General features: G+C 38.2%; 1 protein-coding gene and 1 pseudogene across 1 annotated transcript in view; both read left to right on the forward strand.

The window, feature by feature from the left end:
* Positions 1–25,429, forward strand: part of KCTD16 (potassium channel tetramerization domain containing 16) — a 281,188-nt gene that overhangs the window by 86,946 nt on the left and 168,813 nt on the right. The window lies entirely within an intron of this gene.
* On the forward strand, positions 18,406–18,913 carry LOC128568963 (mediator of RNA polymerase II transcription subunit 10-like; annotated as a pseudogene).

Raw genomic sequence — 25,429 nt, forward strand, 5'->3', positions numbered from 1 at the left:
ATTTTAATATCTTTGTTAAATTTCTCTGATAAATTTCTGAATTGTTTTTTGTGTTGTCTCTGAGATTACTGAGCTTCCTCAAAAGTGCTATTTGAACTTTTGCTCACAGAGCTTACAAATCACCATCTCATTAGGATAAGTCACTGGATTTTTGATTTTTATTTTTTTACCGAGTTCATGATTCCCTGTTTGATGTTGTTTCTTGAGGGTATACATCTTTGTCTTTGTACTGAAGCACTAGTTATTTATTCTAGCTTTCTCTATCCAGTTGCTTTTATATTTAGTAAAAATTCACTGCTAGGTTACTGTCTCCTTTTTGGCTCTAGGTGGCGCCTTAAGCCCAGGTTCACTTGTCTCTTATTAAATGGATGAAACATTGCCTGTTCCCAATGAAGGAGGTCCCCAGGGGATTACCCTGACAATGTGGGAAAGCTGGCAAGGGGGTTGTACTCTGAACAACCCACTCTGACTTGGCATCTCCTTTGGTTGAGTTACAGATCCGAGTGTCTGGGTCTGGGGATGTTAGTCCTACTTCCTCACTGGTCTCTGTCCTACAGGATATTTCTGTCTTCAGGTTTCTAATGCTTGTTAAGGCAAGGACAGGTCTCTTCCCAGGGAACCTCAAGAAGGTGGGATCACCTCAGTGATCCAGTGTAGAAATTCTTTCTGGAGGTGGGGGGACAGTTTTCCACAAGGTTGGTGCTGGGCAGAATTGGGTGTAGGATCATTGTGAAAGTCCAATTCTACTACTTTCTTCTCAGAGATTTTCTCACTCTCTGTGGCTCCACAAACTGTCTCATACTTACACATAAGCTCTAGGTTGTTGCTAATATAGATCTTGATGCTGTGTATTTGTTTTTGGTTTTCTTTTGTGAGAGCGAAGCCAGCTTGTGTCTGGAGTGCCATTTTGGAATCAGAAATTCCAGGTAGAAACTTAAAGTTTATTAAGTATATAAATCAAATAATGAATATTTTGAGGAAAATGTTCAGAATGGACTGAACTGACTGAGATATACTAACATATATTTGTTAAGATTATTATTATTTTTGTATTGGAATCTTTCTTTTGCAATCATAGGTATTCATAAGTTTATTCATCTTAAATATTCTTATGATTGAGTTGTTATGCCTGAATGCCTCTCAACTACTAGAATAGTAAATGTCCAGGAACAGAAATTTTCTTTTCTTTTCTTTTTTTTATTAAATCATAGCTGTGTACATTAATGTGATCATGGGGCACAATACACTGGTTTTATATACCATTTGACATATTTTCATCACACTGGTTAACATAGCCTTCCAGGAAGAGGAATTTTCATAATGACTTCTTTTTCAAAAATCTCTTGCTCTTCTATATCAATAAGATCTTTTCTTCTCAGCATCCATTGTCAGAGTGCTTTATAGACAGATGTCAACATTTATCTTTTGGCAATGTAACATTACCAAGACATTTGCTTCCCCAAAAGTCCCATTTTTATTTCTCTTAATGCCTGTCAAGAAGGATAGTTTTTACCTTCAATAATTTTAGCTCATGTCTCTGGAAATCATAATTGAAGTGTTTGAATCATTCCATGCAGCTTCCCTGAACTCTGATTTCATGACAAGCAATTATCTTTTTATTCAGATAAACCCACAGAGATTTAAGAAATATTTTATTGACTTATTTATCACCATATTGGTTTAATAGTATTTAAATGAAATGTGGATTACGAAGATGTAGCAATAGAGGATATTGAAATAATTTAGAACAACAAGAGAGAGCAACCATATGAACTGGGGTAGTCAATGAAGATTTTATAGAAAAGAGTTGAGTCTAAAACTAGAAAGGGCCAGTATATGAGTTAACAGAACTTTGGCTCCTGGTTTGAGATTTTTATGTCCTCAATACCTGGCTGAAACCAAAATCTTACCACCATCTTCTGTCACTTCGTTTTAGCACTCTAAATTGCTGCCATGCCAATATTGGTTACCTCCCGATCGGTACACAATCTGACCTTTTGTTCAGATCATTTTTCCCTGTGATATCTTTCTCAGTTTTCTCTGACACTTTATGGTTCTTTTCTCTGTTCTTCTTTAGAAACTCAGTATACACTACAAATATAATGCACGATATACTGTTCTAGGACTTGTTTAATGATCCATTACCCTCAGCAGACTGTGTACTATTTAAAGAAAGACAGGCTGTGTGTTTTCCATGTTGTGCCTTATATGTGGTAAGCAATTGCTTACTGAATATTTTAATTGAATTGCATTGGAAATAAGACATATTATTTTAGAGGAGAAAGTTTCATCTATTTGAAGATCCTTCAATGAGGTGTAGCTAAAAATAAAAAAAATACAAAGTCATCATCTTTTTTTATGGCTGAATAATAGTTTATGGTATGCCTATTAACCTTGATGAGTTGAAACACATTCTTGTCAGTAAAGTATAATAATGGAAAAGCAAAATCCAATGTACTCAATATTACTATGAAGCTAGCAGACAATCAAATTCACACCCACATAGGAGAAAAACTCAATTCAAGTTGAGGGGTGGGGGATGCAGCAGAGGGGAGAGTGGAGGGAGGCTTGGGGTGCTCCCACTGAATGGGCATAATGTAGGGATATATTGCACCACTTTTGAGTGCAGGATATAACTATAAGAGAGACTCTACCTAACAAATAAAAATATTATGATTTGGTTGTTTGTACCTTCACATCAACCTGAAATAATAAAAAAAAAAGGAATAATAAAATGAGACAAAATTTAGGAAGTCTGAGAACTTGAATAGGAAAAATTTTGTATGTATATCCATTTACCTCTCTCTTAAATTTCACATTTATTTTGGTTATGAGAGACAACCCCCAAGCAGTATAATATTAGTAGCATCTCTGATATTTGGCATCAATAATTACAAATATTTTTACATCATATCAGTTATTTCAGTGTCTCAAAATATTGTTTAGGATTTCTTCAAAATTTGGGTTATTTTTAAATTGCTGCTAGATTTTGATAGTTAATGTGTTAACTAGTAGTGTATGTATTTCTATATAGATTTAAAAATATTTTAACTTCTTTAATATAACTGATTTCCTTTGTATCCTTTGTATTTTATTTTATACATTTTAAAACCTTGTTATGATATGAGAAATGGCTCCTTGGCTCTACACCATATGCTGAAGGGATATCTGACACAAAAATGTTTGAGAGCACTTTTGTTGTAAGCTCAACAAGGACAAAGCCTATAAGGGTATTGGCATTGTCCCTGCAAACCAGTTCAGGGAAGTGGTTTGGGGACATGGTGGGAATGTTTTTGCTATGACAATGATTGGAGGCCTGGGTAAACCAGGAAAATGTAAGCAGAGGATGGTTTGATAAAATCATTCTTTTAAAAATTGAATCTAGATATTTAATAAAGGATAGGGTGAGTGTAGAGCTCATTTGGGGATTTATTGTAGCCCACGTATGAAATGAAGAGGCCAGGTCAAAGATCATGGCCATTAAGATTTAAGGTGAAGATATGAACTAATCTATACATAAGTGAAATGGAAGAAGTAATTTGAGATGGGCCCCAGAAATGCTGCTTTGGAAAAAATAAAGAGTTTGATTTTGATTATACTGTATTTGAGGTAATAGCAAAACGTTTTCAGTTTAGATGTCGTCTTGGTGACTCAGTGTGAAGCTGAGAATTTGAAAGCTATCAGTACAGAGAAAAGAGGTGAAATCAAAAGAACAAAGTAGTTTATTAATGGAAAGAGCAGAATGAAAGAAGAGGTTGAGAGTTAGGGAGAAAGAATCAGAATCAATAGAGAATTCTCAATTTCCTACCTCTCAAGAGCAATCCATGATCTTTGAAAAGGATTTATCCTCTGCAGAGTCAGGATCTACAGAGAGTGCTGAGCTCTTTTTTTTTTTTTTTTTGTAGAGACAGAGTCTCACTTTATGGCCCTCAGTAGAGTGCCGTGGCCTCACACATCTCACAGCAACCTCCAACTCCTGGGCTTAAGCGATTCTCTTGCCTCAGCCTCCCAAGTAGCTGGGACTACAGGCGCCCGCCACAACGCCCAGCTATTTTTTGGTTGCAGTTTGGCGGGGGCTGGGTTTGAACCCGCCACCCTTGGTATATGGGGCCGGCGCCTTACCGACTGAGCCATAGGTGCCGCCTGAGTGCTGAGCTCTTGACTTGCACGTGTCAGGAGAGAGCTGGGCTGCCCAAGAAGGGCCAATGTTCAACTGTAACCAAGGACCCAGGCTGGCTTCAAACTGGGAAGCTCAAGGTATAAAATTCCTTTGCCTTTTTGTACAGAGGCTTGGTGACACTGGAGGCCAAGTCCTGTGCACTCTGTTAACTCGGCTTGTTAGAACTTTGTTACTTCCTCCAGCTCTCACAGCATCCAGTTCCTACTTTTCTTTCTCCTAAGGCCACTTTCTGACTGATCACTCACGTTTTCCTTTTTCTCTTCTATTGTGCTCTCGTCTTTCTGAGGTTTTTCTCTATTTGGTGGTTTTTGGTTCTTTTCAGCTTGTCTAGTTACACAAAATTTCTAAAACTTCTACTATGATATGAAAATTCTTAAACTTCTAAAATTAGCTGCTTCCTGATTTGTTCATTTTGTGAACGTTTAAGGAAACACACAGGGAACTGCTATATAACATTTCCCTAGTCATTAATAGTCTGTGTGCATTGTTTCCAAGGTTTTTTAATTATGACTTTTCTAGACATTTAAATCCTTGTTAATGAAGGTTAGCTCTTATAAAGATGCACAGGAACTTTATTCTTCCATCATTATTGTCTTTGACCCCATCAATTGCTAAAATTTTATTCTGAAATATCTTATCACTTTCACAGAAACTTGACCCATCTACAGAGACTTTCAAAACATTCATATTAAACAGGAAAGATGGTAACCTACTTAGTAGACTGCATCTGGAATTCTAATTCCCCTTAGGTCCATGCTAATTTCAATGATGAACTAACCACAAAAGCACAGTTTAATAAAACGAAATACCCATTTCATTTCATTTGTCAGTTTTTAATGTAATTAAACAAGCCAATTATATTTTGCATATAATATTGGATGCTTTTTAGAAAATTACCTAGTAATTTAACTAGAATATAAACCCTTCATCTTAAATTAAACCTGCAGTGTTTTTTGAATGAATGCCAGCAAGTCACATCTTACTTTGCTTTTGCTGACACAACCATGAAAATAATGATAGAATAACACAAAACAGATTTTAATGAATTTTTAAACAGCCTATTGACTTACTTTCAATTGATACTCATCACAGATATGCTGATAACTCTGTAATTCAGTGCAGCTTGCTTTTAACTAGATGTCTAAGGTGGATCTTTTCTAAGATACATAGAGATGTTTAATGGTGCTCACGTTTCCAGAGGTCTCACTCTCTGGGTATATGTGAGCGTTATGCACATGGATTTAATTTCTTCTTATGGGAGAATTTTTTCTCAACTTATTACACTATCATGTTATCTGACTCATATTTCATATATCAATTCTAGAATCTCTCATAAATATGCTTATTCCTGATCACAATTTTAAAGGCTGTTAGCTGTGGAGGAATTCTTTTATAAATACTTCTAATTCAGGATAGGGCTTTGGGAAGAGGGAATGAAACCTCTCTTAATTCCATCCAGGTAGAGTCTTCATGTCAATGTCCTTTTTTGGACTGAACAAGTACATTTAAGTGTCAAAATAGTTCAGTTAGAGCCTGAGCTTTGAAGTTGGCAGAACTGGGTTCTAATCACTGCCTCAGCGTTTGCTGTGGGCATGGGCTATTAGCCTCTGCAGACCTCAGCAGCTTTATCTGTGATGTTTAATCCCCCAGTCAACTGCCATTTGTTTAGCATCTACGACATGGAAGGCACTGGGTAAACTGCTGGGATAGTCATGGTCTTTGATGTGGGGAAGCATATGTAAATGGAAGATAATAGTATCTGTCATAAAAATTTATGCAAATTAACTGATGTTAGTCAAGTAAAGTGCTAAGCAAAGTGGCAGACGTAAGAAAAGCCTTGCTAGGTCGTAAGCATTTTATTATTAGTAGCAGTAATAGTAGTAGTGTGTAAATCTCCTAACCAGCTACCATTGGTTTACAGGTATTGCCCAGTACACGTAAGGCTCTTATCTTAGGTAGAATTCTCCAGAAGCAAACAATAAATAAGGATTTGCATGTGAATAATCAATGAGGGATGTTTCTTCCAGGAGAAACTGATAAAGAATTGGAGAAAGCAAGATAAGAAAGCAGAAGAAGAATATGTTCCAGCTCCATCCATGTAAACATGAAAGAGGTAAAGGAATGGAAGAAAAAGTATCCAATGTACTCAGCCCTACTATGAAGCTAATTTATAGCTTTCACATGAAAGCTATAACCCAACTATAGCACAAGAATATGGGGAAAGGGCCAAGGGAGGGTAAGGGAGGGGGGAGGTTAGGGTAGAGGGAGGGCCACACCTACGGTGCATTTTAGAATGGGTACAGGCGAAACTTACTAAAGGCAGAATACAAATGTCTACATACAATAACTAAGAAAATGCCATGAAGGCTACGTTGAACAGTTTGACGAGAATATTTCAGACTGTATATGAAACCAGCACATTGTACCCCTTGATTGCATTAATGTACACAGCTATGATTCAACAACAAAAAAAAAAATGTAAAAAAAAAAAAAAAAAAAGAAAGAAAGCAGAAGAAACCAAGGAGGGGTGGGATTCAAGCAAATCCCAGTGGAGGCAATCTAATCTTTCAGGAGAACATGGAGGATAAATTACCCCACAGAACAGTCCCAACCCAAGACAGGAAAGATAGATTTTCACACCTCTGTCAGTGTCAGTCATTGACTGAGGCTCGCTACGGGGAATAGTGGTGAGCAGAATAGTGGCCCCCAAAGATGTCCATGCCCTAAACCCTGAGACCTGTAAATTCATTACTTTACATCACCAAGGCAACTTTGCAGGTAAAATTAGGGATATGGACTTTTAGATAGGGCAGTGATTTTCAACCGTGAGAGGATTTTAGGTGTGCCATGAGAATTTTTAAAGATCATTAATTAAATTATTTCCCAAAGAAGTTCAAAGCACAGTAAGTATATTATTTTTCTTAACTTTTTTTTTTTGATCAATGTAATTTAAATGTTCTGTGGATGTTTAATAGTTAAACTACAGCTTCAAGTGTGCCATGAGATAAAGAGGGTTGAAAAACACTGAGATAGGGAGATTATCCTGGATTATGCAAATGGGCCCAGTCTAGTCACAGATTCTTATAAGTGGGGAATCGTTTCTAGCTGGGGTCAGAAAGATATGTGATGTCAGATAAAGTGTCAGAAACAAGTGTCACTATGTCACTGGTGATTTTGAAAATGGAGGAAATGAACCATGAGCCAAGGAATGTGGGAAACCGTTAGAAGCTGAAAAAAATGGACTCTTTCCTATAACTTCCAGAAAGGACTGCACTCTGGTAACACCCAGACAACTGTCTGACTTCTGATCTATGGTGCAGTAAGGTAATACACATTCATTGGAGGTAATTTGTTACGGCAGCCGTAGAAAACTTACATGGGGAGGAGTACCAAATTCCTAGGTAGTTCGGAGTCTCTGCTATAGTGTGCAAAGCAACTTTAGGAGCCCGTGGAAACTTCTCCAAGAAACAGCTGCAAATCTAGGAGGCAAAAGTACAGCAAAGTAGAAAGAACTCCAAGCTTGTAAAGGGAATCCCAGGAGATCTGGGGAGGCAGAAATAGTATGTGCCACTGTGCTCAGTAAGAATTTGTAAACTGAATGAATGAGTGAACAAACACATTTATAAAAACCACTGGAGCACAGAAGGATTATGTGAGAAACTGCTTCTCATCAAAAGGAGGCATGTACTCAGAGCATTTGGTAATCAAAACTAACTTTCACATTCAATGCCTCCTCCTTATTTTCAGGTTCTCCGGGGCCAGTGGATTAGAAAAGTAAGAGTGTTTTATAGATACAGTAAAAATAAGCAAACTTTAAATCTATGTGTATGCTATAGAAATCCTCCAGAAAATTCAACAATTCTTTGGAGAATTTCATTGCATTCTAAGTACCTGACTTGTAAAGTGCTGTAACAAACCAGCTAGAGAATTCATCATCCTCTGGAGCATTTAGCTTGCTTGTCAGAAAAACAAAACAAAACTACACAGAAATGGGAAAAGAACAGCCTTAGAAGCAAATGTTTTGAGAAGTCAAGGTCAAGAAAAATAGGCTAAAGAAATATTTTTCATTTTTCAATGATTCTTCTTCTTCTTCACTTTCTTTTTTTCTCACCTTTTGCACTTAGGCAAGAATTCTAAATGAATTGCCTTTTTAAAGGTTAACCTAGAATAAAATCAACATTTGTGATGATTGATTCCATATCCATGTATTCAGGATTCAGAAAAAAGATAGCTGGTTGCAATATAAAAAAAAAACGAGTTTGCTCATGTCTTGAACTTCAGAACATGATTCTTGTAACTTTACAGGGTTTCAGATCACCTAAATACAAGATGTGCTTTAAATTTAATAGTAATGGAACTGTGATTGTAAGATCCAGCCTAGAAGATGCTATTAGAGGTTTTGGATCAATATTTACTTTGAATCTATCTTTGCCGGTTACCAACTTTGAGTGATTTCTTCTTTTTTCTCCTTAACAAAATTCAGTAACACTTTTATTGCTATGTAAAGAGCAGAATTATACTACAATGGGTATGTACCTCTTAGATTTAAATGCTGTATCAGTAGAATGTTGTTGGCTGCATGTAAGAGAAAAATCCAACCAAAATAGGCCTAAGCAATAAAGGGTTTATCACCTCTGAGAAGAAGTCTGGAGTCAGGGAAGGTTCAGGACTGGTTTAGTAATGCAGTCAAAGACTCAGGTGTTTTTTGTATTTCTACAGACTACTCTGTCAGGCCAGGGATATCTTTCCTGATGGTCCCAAGTTGGTTGCAGAGGTTCAGACGTTACACAGATATGTATTATGTATGACAAAGAGTTTTACTTCAGCACATCTCCTTTTATTATAAAGTAAAACCTTTTCAAGATGTCTTTACTCTACCCTAGCTTACTTCTCTTGAGTATTTGCATTGCATTGGTCAGGATAATGTCACATACCATATCCAAGAAGCAAAGAAGACTAGAGAATTGATTTTTTTGTAGCAGCAGTTTTCAGCCTTTATAGTGAGAGGCTAGTTCTGCCAGGCAGGAGGAAGGTTAAGGGATGATGACACACAGCCATAGGTACAGGTACCCAACTGTTGGAATAGTGAAATGAGAATTGGTAAGTGCTTAGTGGAGAACTTACAAATGCAGACTCAAGGTACTTCCTGGGACACTATTCTTTGGCAGGTGGCTTTCTACTTGTTAATGTGTTTAAGGTGCTCAGTAATGCCAGTTCAATACCAAAACTTGGGAATGTTTAATAATTCCCTCAAAGAAGATACAAGACAATCGTTTTCTATGCTACTGAGAAATATCTAAAGCAGGAGGGTCCAACCTGTGGCCCATGGGGCCACTTCCTCATTTTTTGAGGACTGTTTATGCTTATCTGGTGTAAGATACCATGAAAAGTATGCATTGACCTTTTTTTTTTTTTTTTTTTGCTAACCAGCTTTCATTAGTGTTTTTATATTTAGTGTCTGGCCTAAGACAACTCTTAACTCTTCTAATGTGCAGCAGAGAAAAAAGAGGTTGGAGACCCCTGAAAAACAACTTCTTCACTTATTGACCTTTCTGAAGGTCTCTCCTCCTCACAGCTCTCCCACTGCACTCGGGTCTCTCCCAAACTTCAGCCCACTCAAAGCCTTTTCTCTTCTCCTCCTTTTGGATATAGCTCTTATGCAGATCAATTTAGCCTTTCTAGGTTTCTTTCAGTTTTCTTTTTCTGCCCAATATCTTGACCATCACAATGAAGTTTCATACATGGAGCAGGCTAACACAGGATCCTCTGAAGAGGCTGAAGGTAAAATGGAATATTAGGAGTAGGTACAATAGAACAATGCAGTTTTCTTTTTGCCTGTCACTGAGTTATTTGTTGGTTACCTGGTGTTCCCAGACAATGGAACACTGACACTTAGTCAAAAATCTTCAAACTCTTTCAGTCCCTTCCCCAAAACGGACCAAGAAGAGAAGCAAGGCCACTTTGTTGTTCAGTGCTGACAATGCTGCTCAATTATACAATAACAGTTCATAACATACATAAAAATAGTTTGACAAAATTTTGGAGAAGGAAGAGGTCCTACTGATTTTAAATATACATAGTACTTTCTACTCTCTATTTTTCTCACAGGAGTTTGAATTTCTTCCTGCCCATGGGTGCTGGTGACCACTTGAACCTGAATTCCTCTTTGTTTTTTAATGTTGTGGTCTATTTTAATGTTGCCAATATAAATGGGCATTCCATTTGGATTCCAGTTTTCTCTTGCCACCTGCCTAACTGTACCAGCTGCCTTCTGGATTTGAAAGGAGATTTAGTTACATCCACCATTAGTTTTATCACTTTTTTGTTTGTGTATTGTCTGAAAGCAAGTGCTCAGACAGACATTTAGATGCAAAAACAAGTCAGCTAGTGTCCTGTGCTTTGAGGGTTATACTGTTGATTATGCCTTTGAGGGCTATTCCAATCAACGGGACTAGAGACTAGGTAAGGAATCCAGGTTCCTTTATGTCAGGTACTTTCTTTTTTAAATGTGAAGACTTCTTTACCCAGATCTTCCACTGCTTTAGGACAATAAGATCTATTTATTTATTTGTTTATTCTCTTACAAACATGCTATGTAATAATTGTACATATTTTTAGGGTACATATAATATGAAATCTATAAACAATGTATAAGGATAAAATCAGAGTAACTAGGGTATCTCGTTACCTCAAATGTTTACCTTTTCTTTATGTTGGGAACATTACAATTCTTCTAGCTATTTTGAAATATATAATTATTGTTAATTGTAATTTCCCTAGTAAACCATCAAATACTATAACTTATTCCTTCTAATTGTATTTTGTACCAATTAACCAACTTCTTTTCATCCCTGACCTCATTCCTTTTTCCAGGTAACCACCAATCTACTCTGTATCATCATGATGCCCACTTTATTAGCTCCAACATATAAGTGAAAATATGTGCTTTTTTTTTTTTTCTGTTCCTGGCTTATTTCACTTAACCTAATAGCCTTTGGTTCTATTCATGTCACTGCATATGATGGGATTTTATTCTTTTTGTGACCAAACAATATTCCATTGTATATATACACTGCATTTTCTTTATCCATTCATCCATTGATGGACACTTAGGTTGAGTGCATTATTTTGGTTATCTTTTTGGTATACTGATTTCATTTTGGATATATATCCAGCAGTGGAATTCCTGGATCATACAGTAGTTCTAGTGTTTGTATTTTGAGAGACTTTTACACTGTTTTCCATTATGGGTGCACTACTTTCTGTACTCATTTACATTCTATCAAAAGCGTATGAGCACTCTCCTTTCTATACATCATTGCCATCTGTTATTTTTTGTCTTTTTCATCATAGCCATTTAAACTAGGGTTAGATTATATTTCATTGTGGTTTTGATTTGCATTTCCCTGGTGATTAGTGATGCTGACAGTTTTTAACTCTTTAATCCATTTTCAGTTGATTCTTGTATATGGTGAAAGATAAGGATCTGGTTTCATCCTTCTGTATGTGGATATTCAGTTTTCCCAGCACCATTTAATAAAGAGATTGTCCTTTCTCCAATGTATGTTCTTTGTGAAAAATGAGTTGGCTATGAGTGTGTGGATTTATTTCCAGGTGCTCTATTTTCTTCCATTTATCTATGTGTCTATTTTTATGCCATTACCATACTATTCTGGTTACAATTACTTCGTAATATAATTTGAAATCAGGTAGTGTAAGGCTGCGAGCTTTGTTCTTTTTGCTCAGGATTGATTTAGCTACTCAGGGTAATTTCTCTATTTCTGTATATCATTTCTCAGAAGTTTAGGATCGTTCCTCTATTTCTGTGAAGAATGTCACTGGTATTTTGTTAGAAATTGCAATGATTCTGTAGATTGCTTTGGGTGGTGTAGACATTTAACAATGTTAATTCTTCTAATCCAATGTTATTCTTCTAATAATCTTTCTTTTCTTTCTTTCTGTTTTTTCTTTTTCTTTTTGTTCAGGACCAAGTAGAACATAGCGTGATATATAGATGTGTAGCTGAGTGAGTCTACTTTAGAACTGCCATTGGCTTCTTCGGAATTCCAAGGCTTTGTCTTTTAGAGTTAGACATTGGTTCTTTGGAAAGCAATAAACATATAAAGGGAAAGAAAATGACTTCTAGTTGCTTCCTAAAGGAGAACAAAGTAAGAGGAGAATCCCATTTCTAGCTATGGCTTAGCACAAAGGTTGCCTGGAGAAGGGGTCTGAGTTCATTTCGGTTGGTATCAGTCAGTAAACCAGGAGCACCAGAGTACCAGAGACAGAGGGCATCAGGAGGCCTGGGGATGAGAGAGAACAAGGCAAACAGAGGAGAGGTTTTGGATTTTTCTTTATCCAAGACTGTGCCTGATGGAAAGAACTTTTTTTGTGGGAGGAATTGGGAAGTTCTCCTTAATACTGGAATGAATAGAGTTAGTTTTGAGTATAGAAAATAGTGATAAAAATAATAGCAAAAATTTGGTATGCTAAACATTTCACATAAATTAGATGATGTAATCCTCCCACAAGTCTCTGGCATTGGCATTATTATTTTTGTTATTTTATTGTTTAGTTAAGAGGTTTAGAGTGTTATGTAATTTGATGAAAGTCACACATTTGGTACTAACCACTGCATTGTTTGGCCTTCAGAGTATGCTGTTAGGATTTATTAACACCTTTATAGAAAGTGGCATTAGAAAATGCATAATCAAATATGGATGTCCACATTTTAACAAATTTTTTGTCTAGCACCAAAGCATTCACATATTGTTAGGTTAACTGATTCACTAGAATCCTCTATTGAAAAAAAAGAATACTATTTTGTTTTCAGTATCATAAATATTGATGCATGGTAAGCTTTTCTTTTGCTTTTTATAAACACATTTCTTGATTTATCATTTTGAATAAGATGTATATGGTAAAGATTCAAATAGTAGAAATAACTTAATGAGAGGAAATTAAAGGGGAAGGAAGGATATTTGTAACTAAGCATAACACAAAATTAGAATTTCATTTTTAACAATAAAAATAATACAATGACATGTTTTCACGTGTTTCATACACACAAAAAAGAAGAAACCTATAATGCTGGTATTGTCACACAAAATTAAATTTTATTATACATAGATAAATAAAGGGATTACTTCCCCCTAAATTTTATTGGTAAAACATTCATGGCTGACTATTTCAGAAATCAATACAGATTGTTTCATAATCAATATGTTGCATTGCTTCTAAACCAGTTGAGCCTTGTGGTGTGGATGACTCCAGTGGAACTATTCTGCCCTACTCAGATATGACCAGAGCATATGCTTGTATTATTACCAGAAAAGTTTTCTGCTTTTCAAGTGCAAAATCATTGAATCAAAAAGATACAGAAACATTTAAGAAAGTGTGGGAAAGTAAATCTCTTGGGTTGCTGATATAGCCAGTGGCTCCTGTGCAAAAATAGATCTAGATATTTTATATCTAGCAGCAAAACATCTTTGCTTCACTCTCACCCTTCAAGTTCTCACTCTTTGTTTTCCCAAATTCTTATAAACTGTCCTGAATGCTGCTTCTAATTTTGAACATATGCTTTTTAGAAGTCAACAGTGTATTGTTTAATAGGGCACAAATTGCTTTGTACTATTTCACTGAGATAATGTAACAGGAAGCATATTGGAAACCACAGGGCATATTGCAACGTAATTTATTATATGTATGTAATATGCAAGTTACAATTGACTTTATATGTTTAATTGTCTAATGCAATGAATATTATGGATCATCCAACTCGTCATGGTAATAGGGGATATGCAATGAAGAAGCTATATCCCCATCATTGAAGATCTGACACTAGTGAAGAGTGCAGACATATAAACTCAATGAATATACAATGTGGCTGGGTAAAATAGGAGAATCCACCCCAAGGATTGCATGGTAATTGATACCCTATCTTAAACATTAAGCAGAGGTTTGCTAGGATGAGAGAAAGTTTGCTAGCATTAAGCAGAAAGTTTGTACACCATGTGGTGTAGTTAATGGTACACAGTAAGGACAAACCATGCTCAGGAAATGGTGGGGTCTTTGCCTGAAGTACAGGGTGAGGAGAGCGGGAGGAGATGAGCAAGGAAGATAGAGTCAGAAAAATCGTTGAAGACCTTGAATGCAATGCTATAGGAAATGGAAACTTTTCAGAAGGCAGTGGGAAGGTTGTAGGCAGAGAAATGATTAGATCAGAAGCCAGCTGGAGATTGATCTGAAAGAGAGGAAGGCTTACAGTTAAGAATAATAATTGATTGTCCTCATATCAAGATTGAGTACATAGGATTCATGCTTCTCCATTCTTGTGATGCTTTACTAAGAATAATGTCTTCCACTTCCATCCAGGTTAATACAAAGGATGTAAAGTCTCCATTTTTTTTAATGGCTGAATAGTATTCCATGGTATACATATACCGCAGCTTGTTAATCCATTCCTGGGTTGGTGGGCATTTAGGCTGTTTCCACATTTTGGCGATTGTAAATTGAGCTGCAATAAACAGTCTAGTACAAGTGTCCTTATGATAAAAGGATTTCTTTCCTTCTGGGTAGATGCCCAGTAATGGGATTGCAGGATCGAATGGGAGGTCTAGGTTGAGTGCTTTGAGGTTTCTCCATACTTCCTTCCAGAAAGGTTGTACTAGTTTGCAGTCCCACCAGCAATGTAAAAGTGTTCCCTTCTCTCCACATCCACGCCAGCATCTGCAGTTTTGAGATTTTGTGATATGGGCCATTCTCACTGGGGTTAGATGATATCTCAGGGATGTTTTGATTTGCATTTCTCTAATATATAGAGATGATGAACATTTTTTCATGTAGACATTATTCTTAGTAAAGCATCACAAGAATGGAGAAGCATGAATCCTATGTACTCAATCTTGATATGAGGACAATTAATGACAATTAAGGTCATGGGGGGGAAGCAGAAAGAGGGATGGAGGGAGGGGGGTGGGGCCTTAGTGTGTGTCACACTTTATGGGGGCAAGACATGATTGCAAGAGGGACTTTACCTAACAATTGTAATCAGTGTAACTGGCTTATTGTACCCTCAATGAATCCCCAACAATAAAGAAAATAAAAATAAAAGCTTGACTAAAAAAAAAAAAAAAAAAAAAAAAAAGAATAATAATTGAGGACCTTCACATGAAAGCTATAACCCAGTTACAACCTAAGAATAGAGAGAAGGGGGAAAGGGAGGGGAGGGAGGAGGGAGGAAGGTGGAGGGAGGAGGATTAATGGGATTACACCTGCGGTGCATCTTACAAGGGTATATGTGAATCCTAGTAAATGTGGAATGTAAAGGTCTCAGCAAAATAACTAAGAAAATGCTATGAAAGCTATGTTAACTAGTGTGATGAAAATGTGTCAAACGATCTATGAACCAAGTGTATGGTGCCCCATGATCATATTAATGTACACAGCTATGATTTAATAAAAATAAAAAAAAAGGAAAAAAAAGAATAATTGTAGGCTAAGTAGGTGGGAAGAGAGATAATGACCTCTTAGAAAAGATAAGTGTATTTGTCCCAACTCATGGGGAAAACGCTAAGCTCCTTGCGGGGTATGAAGCATAATTTATGTTTTGCTTGTATCTTTGTTTCTAGCAAAATTCCATGTACATAGTAGGTGCTTGGAAAATTCTTGCCTTAAGAATGAATTAGGAATCCATCTTGACTTAAAAACTGCACTTGCAAACGTGGTATTGATATAGTGAACAGGATATCTTTGGTAAAGCTCTGTCATTTTTAACAACATGGAAATTATCACTTTGTGAATCACCCCCTGAACAAACAAGTGTCTCAGTGCTTCTCTTGGCAACCAAGTGCTCAGAAGTTTGCTCATCACAAACTCTGTCTTTCTCCATATTCAACATAATAGCTTTTGAAGTTTTAGATACTTTTAGGATTCATGAGGATGGAAGCAAAAAAGCTCAAAAGTATCATTTTATTTTTAACTTGAATTATTATTTCTAATAATAACAATAGGTTTCATTTATTGAATACTTCCTCAGTGGCAGTCACTCTTCTAAACACTCTGGGGACGTTTCTCATTTAATTTTTACATTAACACTATGAAGTAGAATTTATTCCTATCCCATTTTAGAAATGGGAAGATTGGGGCACAGTTTAAGTAACTCGTCCAAGAGCCAATAGACAGAGATGGTAGGGTTTCAAACCTGGGTTTTCTGACCCTGAAACAATTCCTAAGCAGTCATTATAAAAAGTGAAGAGATGGGAAAGTTTAGAACAGCTCAGTGGTTAAGGGACTCTAATAGCATTATTGTGATGACATTATGGATTTTGAGGTACTCTGGGTAGGCTTCAGGGAAAAGAAAAAAGTGAAAAAGAGTAAAAGGGACAAATAGAGAAATGAGTTTAAAATAAGAGTATATACTATCACAGTAAGTGTGTAAGGAGAATTTTTGGATAAAATGAAATATGACAGACAAAAACAAAAGGTTTTTATGGCAGGGAGTGAAAGAGGGTCCTCAACCATGGCTTTGGGTTCTATTCTTGGTATAAAAGAATTATACACTTTGAGAATGGTTGTTTTTGTGGTTGTAGCTTCATTTATTCCCAGGCTATTTTGGGACCTGTTAACAAATTCATAAATCTTTACCCACTGATTTTTCTTTCTGGTTAGAATTAGGCCAAATGACTTTTAGTTTCCTGAATACATATTAGCCTGCTTCAAATACAGTATCAAAGAAAGAATAACTTAACTGTAAAACGGCCTGTTTTTCTGCTGCTGGGTCTGAGATTCACATGTTCAGTAAAAGCAATTGCTCTGGTGTATAAAATATTTTCAAATAACACAAGAGATTATGCCACAGTTGTATGTGAAGAATATAATTTTTTTTTTAATAATTTGCTACAGACAAGATGATTAAAAAGCTCCCTCTGCCTCTTCTTTCTTCATTGTTCTGTCTCTTTTAATTTGAATCCCTTTGGGTTGGCTATAACTGGTGAGGAAAGAAATGTAGCTCATAGAATATGCAGCAGGATATTCTGGAATATGCATATCATTTCTATATTGTGGAGGGGAAATCTAATTACCTCTATCGATCATCCATCCAGTCTGTACTCTCCCCTGTTTTGTTTAGTATTCGGCTATGCAATTGGCATCATTAGGTATTTGTGGCTCCTTTCAGAAGGCATGTGGCTGGCTGGTCACTAGCAATCTTGACAGACCTGTCCAGGAAGGCAGGCCTAAGAAAACAGGCAAACTCTTTGCACAACAGGGTGGCTGGGGCTGGCGCTCTCTGGTTAACACATTTTTTATTGTTTTTTTCTGCAACCGTTATTGAAATTATACTACTTCAGGGGCAATTCCTCTAAGCTTCAACCAACTGTTACTTACCTAAGCCTTCGCAGTGTTTTTCAATCTTCTTTATCTCATGGCACACTTGAACCTATAGTTAAACTTTTGTAGTACACTTAAATTATGTTGATCGGAAAAAAAGAAAGAGAGAAAAAAAAGGAATATACTTACTGTGCTTTGAACTTCTTTTGAAAATAATTTAATTAATGATCTTTAAAAATGTTTGCAGTCCACTTAAGACCCTCTTGTAGCACACCAGTGGAAAATTGCTGCTCTGAAGTGTTCGTAAAGATGAATCGCTGTACAGGCTTGTGAGATCTCTGTTAAATCCATTTAGATTTGTTTAAAAGTCAGGTGTAGCACTTTCACAATTCTCTAGCACCGCCAGAGTTTTCGGAGAAGGAACTAGAACTCTTGTTGTTGTGTGGCAAGAACAATGAAAATGGCTAACTCTTGTGAGAATTTCAAACATGATGGAGCATTTTTTTTCTGCAGAGTGATAGCTTGTTTGGTCAGCATTTTTATGCAGAATGATACCTGTTTGGTGATCCTCAGAAATATCATCTGAAATATTTAAAACTTCATTATTCACTCTTTACCCCCCTGGCCATTATAATAAGCCAATAAACCTGGCAAGGGAAGGAGGAGGGGTGGGAAACAGGAGCTCCAGGCTGCCTGGTGAGAGGCTCTGTGGGGCTGGGGAAGGCATTTCTCCTCGCTTACTCTCACCTTCTGTTTGGTGTTTGGTTGGACTTGGGACTTTGAACTTAAATGCCATTGGAGGTCTGGCAGAAGAATTTAAGACAGAAGAGAGTGCAGTGACGCCTGTGGCATTGCTGGCTTGGCTGTGCAAGCTGAGGAGGCTCCTGAGCGATGGCATGGCGGGGAAATTGGACCACCTGGGGGAACACTTGGAGAATTTTGTGGAGAATATTCAGCAGCTCAGCATCATCATCAGCGACTTCCAGCCCAGCAGCCAGGCCAGGCTTAATCAGAAGTTGAATTTTATTGTTTCTGGCTTACAAGATATTGGTAAGTGGAGATAGCAACTTCATATTTAGAAGTTTTTGAATATATAGATCAAGGTGGAAACCCCCAACTCTACTGAAGAGTGTCTGGATGGGCGGCACCTGTGGCTCAATGGAGTAAGGTGCCAGCCCCAAATGCTGAAGGTGGTGGGTTCAAACCCAGCCCTGGCCAAAAATTGCAAAAAAAAAAAAAAAAATAGAGTGGCTGGAGAGGGCATTGGCTAAGAATAAGCAAGTTAAAGGCAAGATTGACATGATAAAGAAATTTTAAAAGCTTGTTGATTCAAGAACTTTCTAAAGTATTTCCACGGCTAAGTATCGAAGCATGGCGGGTGGGGAGGATAACCCACCTGCCTAACGGCTCAGCCCCGTGTGATGATCCCTTGAGTCCTTTGTTCATTGCTGTGACTTTGAGCACCGAAGCCGCCTTCTTACTGAGGCAAGACTGAGCCAGGGGCCTGTCCCCCAGTCCCTCTGACCTGTCGTTTGACCTCAGGGGATGGCGGGGGCTGGAGGAGGAGCAGGGCCATGTCCCACTGACCCAGCAGTGTGCATGTCATCATCCAGCCCTCAGACTGGTGGTTCCTGTCTCTGGATGATCCCTTCTGCTCTCTGTGGGCAGGCCAGGCACAGGGGAAAGTCTTAAAAATGACTAAATTGATTGGTAAATTAAAAGTTTTAAAAAATTCTACCTATAAAAAAAAAGAAAGAGTTTAAGACAAAAGGTAGGGATTGGCTCTGTGGCATCTGGAAAAGAGCATGTGGACCTGGCCAAAAGATATTATGGCCTTAAACACACTTAACAATCTCCTGTCCAAGGGTATATGTGAAACTTAGTTAGTTATTGTGTCTTAGCAATAACTAAGAAAAGGCCAGGAAGGCTATGTTAACCATTGTGATGAAAATGTGTCAAACGGTCTATGAAGCTAATGTATGATGCCCCATGATCATATCAATGTACACAGCTATGATTTAATAAAAAAATCTCCTGTCACAGAAAATACCATCTGTGGCACTATTTGGCCCATACCCGCCAGTTTACCACTCCATGCTGTGTAATCTAAAACTCTTCCCTTTGATGAGTCTAAAGTTTCTGGCTGGACAAAACTATTTTAATAATAAGAGGAAATAAAAGACTTAAATGAAATGGTAAAGGAAAAAGGAGCAAAGCAAATCATGTGAGGATAAAAATTGACTTAGTATAGATAGAACAAAAAAAGACTAGGGCGTCATAGCTAAATATAAGCTGAGTGTGATTAGCTAGTGTGGGCATTGTTATGGGGAAGGGAGAAGGGCACCGTGACCCTGAAAGGCAACATGAGGAGCCTGTCACACAGCACCAGGAAGAGGTCCTCTTCCCTCTGCATTCAGCTTCGGTCTGACCATCATTGTAGGGGAGTCCAGCTGTGGTCAGTGGCCCTTAAGAGACATATGAAAAATCTGAGAAGCACCTGGAGTTTAAAAGCAGGCAGAATTGCTTCTTTTGAGGAGAGCCTAAAGGAGTTTGAATTGGTCAGCTTGCAAAAGGAAGGGGGAAAATGGTTTATTCTTTAAGGACAGGGTGTATTTTCATGATGGAAATGTAAGGGAGTTTCCTCTCTATGAGTAAAGACATTAGCTGGAGTAAGGGAGCTTAAATACAAATGAAAGCAATGGAGCCATCAGTGGATATTAGGAAGAATATTGTCTGGCACAGTAGGCTGTTAGAGTACTAGGAGGGTCTGCTGGGAGACGTTGAGGTGTTTTTGCCCTAGGATAGCAACATTAGGTCGAGGACAGGTAAGTGATATTGCTCTGTTTGTCCTGAAGGGAAGGAGGGACCACTGAACATTCAGTACAGGTCTGTGCTTGTTTCTCTCTCTCTCTTTTTTTTTTTTTTTTTTGAGACACTGTCTCACTCTGTCAGCTGGCTGGAGGGCAGTGGCAGTATCAATCATAGCTCACTGCAACCTCAAACTCCTGGACTCAAATGATCCTCTTGCCTCAGCCTCCCAAGTAGCTGGGACTACAGGTGCCTACCATGACATCCAGCTAGTTGTTTTTTTTTTTATTTTTGGTAGAGATGGGGTCTCATTTTTGATCAGACTGGTCTTGAACTCCTGATTTCAAGTGATCCTCCGACCTCAGCCTCCAAGAGTCTGTGCCAGTCTTGACTGATGTCATTATCATCATCCTGCCCTCACCACCACCTTCTGGTTGTCTCCCTTACCTGTGACAGGTGGAACTCACAGAACACCAGGGCCAAAGGTCCTTTGGAAATACTGGAAACAGAAACCTCAAAGTCACTGAGAATATCAGAATCTTTTTTTTCTAAGCTCTGCTTTCCTGGATTAGTGGAAAATAGCTTCATTTTTTATCTCCTGGCTGTCTTCTCTGTCTGATTTACCTGGTATGTGGGATACTCTACATTTAATGCTCCCTAAAGCAAGAGATCAAACTGATAGACCACCTCTTAACCCCAGTCATAAGTTTCCAGGAGATTCTGTTAAGTCTTCTTTGGGGCAAGTGTTCACCTCAATCTGATAAACTCCACCTTTGGAGTAAGGTGAGAATTACTTGGTTCAATGTTGGTTGGAAGGTCTACGGAGAAGGTGGTATGATGGGCTGAATGATAGCCCTACAGAATTCTTATGATGGAGCCCTAATACTCAATGATTCAAAATGTGACTGTATTTGGGGATTTTTCAATTAAAGAAATGATTAAGTTAAATGAGACCATCAGAGTGTGCCCTAATCTGATTTCACTGATGTTCTTATAGGAAGAGGAAATTGGGGCACGCAGAGAGAAACCAGGGATGCATATGTAGCACAGGAAGACCATATGAGGACAAAAGAAGTCATCCATCTGTAAGCCAAGGAGAGAAATCTCAGAAGAAACCAGCCCTCCTGATATTTTGATCTTATATTTCTAGCCTCCAGACTGTGAAAAAATAAGTTCTGTTGTTTAAGCCATCCAGTCTGTGGAATTTTGCATGGCAGCCCTAGAAAATGGATACAGATTGTTGGTATAGCTCTTGGAGCAATGGAGTTTATTGTAATCTGAGCATATATCCCAAGTAATCTGCTATTGACATTACCTATGTCTATAGAAGATGATGATTATACTAAGACTTATGTAGCTATAGTTCCCCTTACAAGGAATTTATAAATGGATCCAAGGATTGTGGCTTTTTAGGTCTGAAACAGAGAATACAACAGCTTAGGCTCATTCTAAATCTTTCTGAATATTCTCTAGCATGTATTTGGTTAGAGCAGAAACTTCAGGGAAGGGGTAAGTCATAGCAGTTTGTGCTTTGGCAACCCTGGCTGCTGTGCTCGGGGAATGTACCAGACCCATTTTCACAACTCCTAACTTCCCACCTCCCAGCAGCCCTCCACTGTGAGTCCTGTCCTCTCCCTCTGCTTCCCAGCCCTTCACTTCCCCTGGGGGAGCTATGCTCAGGGCGGAGTAGTTAACACATAATTACTTTATGCCAGTAATTGCTCCTGGGAATGGCTTTGCCATGCAGTAGCCTTTACAGACTCCTTGATCGATGAAAGCCTATGAAGACTTTCCCTTGGTCTACTAAGTGACTTTCCCTTGGTCTGATTGGCTCACAATACTTCAGTTCTCAACTTGATTTGGGCTGTGAGGATGTACTTGGGATCTTCTGGTGGTGTAGGAATGGCTGTTAGTATTAATGAACTTCCTCTGCTAACTGCCGTGCCCCTCAGGATCTCGTTCATTGTTAACCTTTCCTACGACCCCCAAATGGGGTTTGACCCTCCAGGTGTTGTTCATGGAGGTCCTTCTGGGAGCTTCCTTTCTGTGCTGTGGACAAAGTCAGGCATTCCATAGTTATTCTTAACACATACCAGACCAAAGAAAAAATTTATCCTCTCTGCAACTAGACAGGTAATTACTTTTTCCTGAAATGATTTCTGGTTTTCTACTATTTAAAGAATAAAGCCCAGGTTCTTTAGTTGGTTGCCCAAAGGTTCCTCATGTGACACCAGCCTTCCTTTCTGGCCATACCCACATGCCAGCCCCACAGTCTGCTTGCTGCTGCTCCGTCATTGCTTCCCCAGCCTTTGCTTGTCCAAGGTGTCCTTTCTTCTCATCCTTATCTCTTTACATTCTATCCATCTTTGAAATCCTAGGTCACATGTGATCTCCTCCATAGAAACCTGCTCTGTGTCCCAGATTGGAATAATCCTTCTCCTTCAGTTATTGCACAGTCTTTCCAGCTCCAGTAGAGTACTGATCTTGCTTACAACTGTATTATTATTGTTTCAAGTGTAGACTTCAGCATCATCCACTCACTTCCTTGAAGACTGAGGCAACCTCTAGTCTTTCTTTATATCCCCCCAGCATACATCCAGTACTTTTAGAATAATATTGTCATTTATTGAGCATTTACTATGTGCCAATCTGTGTGCTAAACGCTCAACATATCATTGATGGTTACATCATTTAATAGTCAATATTTCTCAAATGAAGCAACCAAGACCTAAGGTTGAATAATTTCCCCAAGACCATACAGTTTGCAAATGGTGGAGGCAGAATCTGAACAATCTCTAACATCAAAGTTCATGCTTCTCACCACTAGTCTAGAATTCTGCCTTTTAGAACTTAATATATGTATGTTTGATTGATTGATTTGGAAAAATACCCTTTCCATTTTGAGAATTTAAATGGAAATTCTGTTCAGGTGAATTCATGAAACAGCCCTTGTCTTGATGGTTGTTGCTGCCCTTGCCACTGCTACTACTGTTTCCAACTTTTTGCTGTAATTCCCAGCCAAAATGCTTGCCTAATAGCAGTTCAGGGAGATGAAGAGCCCTAGAATGTCATTAAGGATCCAGGTACCTTGCTGATGTTGGCCCAGCCACGCGGTAGCTGAACAAAGGTGATGTGTTGGATGCATTTGCCATGCTAAGGAAAGAACAGCTGAATGTTAACCAGCACATTAATCATGCTGACAGATGGTCTGCCTGGCTCGGGCTCTTAAACAGGCTCTTTCTGTCTCACAAGCTTACTGTTGTGTACCTATTAGTTGGAATAGAAAATACAAGATAGATATAGGCTTAGATGAGGAACCAGGGGAGCCTTAGTAACAGCTAGAAGAGAAGGTTAGGCTCTCTGAATTTGTAATTGGCTTTATTTGGCTTGCCCAGGACACTGACCCTTTTCTTTCTGTCATAGCAGCCCACCTCCGTCAATACATTTAAAATACATCACATTCTGGTTCCATACCCAGGATGGTTATAGCTTCACACATAGGACTGAAATTGGCTACCACCAACCAGTCAGGTAAGCGCTCGTTCTGAGGTAATTTGCTGTCCCTTGGCTTCATTTTCATTGGCTCAGTGGGCAGATTCTAATTTGAACCAGGCAAAATTTAGTCTGCCTGAAGCTGGTAGGCAGGTGTTAATTTTTGTGCCTGGGCTGCTTACATTGCTAGGACATCCAGATATTCCAGGCTGACATTGCTTCAGGAGGAAATCTCAAGTTCCATGTGGTGGGCATCTGGAGCCTTGATGAATTCCATCCTATACTTCTCTGATTGACAATACCCTGACCTACCATCTGCAGAGATATGTTTCTGTATGTTGGTATTGACATCTATCTATCTACCATACTGAGGGCCACCAAACCTAATGGGCAGACTTAGTGTCTAGGATAGATAAACCTACCTTCGTCTTCAAATAACAAGGTAGGTTAGAGTAGGAGAAAAAAACTTCTGATAACGAAAAATAAAAGCAAAAGAGGACACAGTGTGACAGCTTCTCCCTCTCCCCTTTTGTTTTTTAACAGGGACGAGAACTGTATTGAGCACCCACTCAGATGAGTGGTTTTCACATGGGGTCTCATTGAATCCTCACGTGAGGCTATTGGGATGGGATTCTTAATCTCTTCTCAGAGAAGATTGAGCACTGGAGGAAATCATGTAGCCAAAGCCACACAGATTATAAATGTTGGGGTTGGGATCTAGCATAGGCTAACCTGATCTGAATGCTTACCTTTATCTGTTAACAATAAACTGTCATATTTCTCAAGGTCTTTCAGACAACTTTTTCTCTGAAAGAAACCAATTTGTAGTGAGAGGAGGTGAAATGTTAGAAGGAATCAATACTTTCTCCTTTGTTCCTATGTTTAATGGACAGTTCTTTGCCAAACTGCCCAAAGTTCATTATGTACTACTATAATAACCAAATTTGAAACTTTTGATCAATACATCCTACAACTTCAGGAGGAAAGATATCTACTAAGGGTAACTTCCTCTTGACTAGAGACCAAGAGCATTCACATATCTTTCATGCTTTCGTTCAGGCAGAAAAAATAATAGTGCTTCAAGGTCAAGCCAATTGCTTATAAAACCCAGGAGGTGCAATGTGAGTTGACATATTCTTGGCATATTTTGAATGAAGTCTTCATTGGTTGTTAATATTTGAGTTTTCCAAGCCCTGCAACATTGGGAAATGAGCCAGAGCAATTTGTAATCCTAATGACAGTCCTGAGACCAGACAAACTTCTGTTACTGTTTTGGGCCAAAATATTAGTACTCAATTCCCTGGTGGTTTAGATACAGATGGCAGAATAGACCTCAAAGGTGTACCCTAGGGGCTATGCATCTGCTTAGCCAATCCACAAAACAGTAACTTCCTAAATGTTGGCCCTAAATTCAAGTGGCTTCTGAGAAAGGAGTCCTACAAGAGGTGGACCATTTGGTGGTATGATTAGTGGGAGATGCAGAGGCACAATTATCTGCAGGAATTAATTTCCTTGGGTCTTATTGGGTGAGGGGAGAGAAGAGGGCAGGAAAATTGTATACAGTGCAGTTTGGTTTTAGTTCTGCATGGTGTCGTGTATATTTAAAACCTAGTTTATGAA

The sequence above is a fragment of the Nycticebus coucang genome, chromosome 17, assembly GCF_027406575.1.
Source record: "Nycticebus coucang isolate mNycCou1 chromosome 17, mNycCou1.pri, whole genome shotgun sequence".
In the NCBI taxonomy this organism is placed as follows: domain Eukaryota; kingdom Metazoa; phylum Chordata; class Mammalia; order Primates; family Lorisidae; genus Nycticebus; species Nycticebus coucang.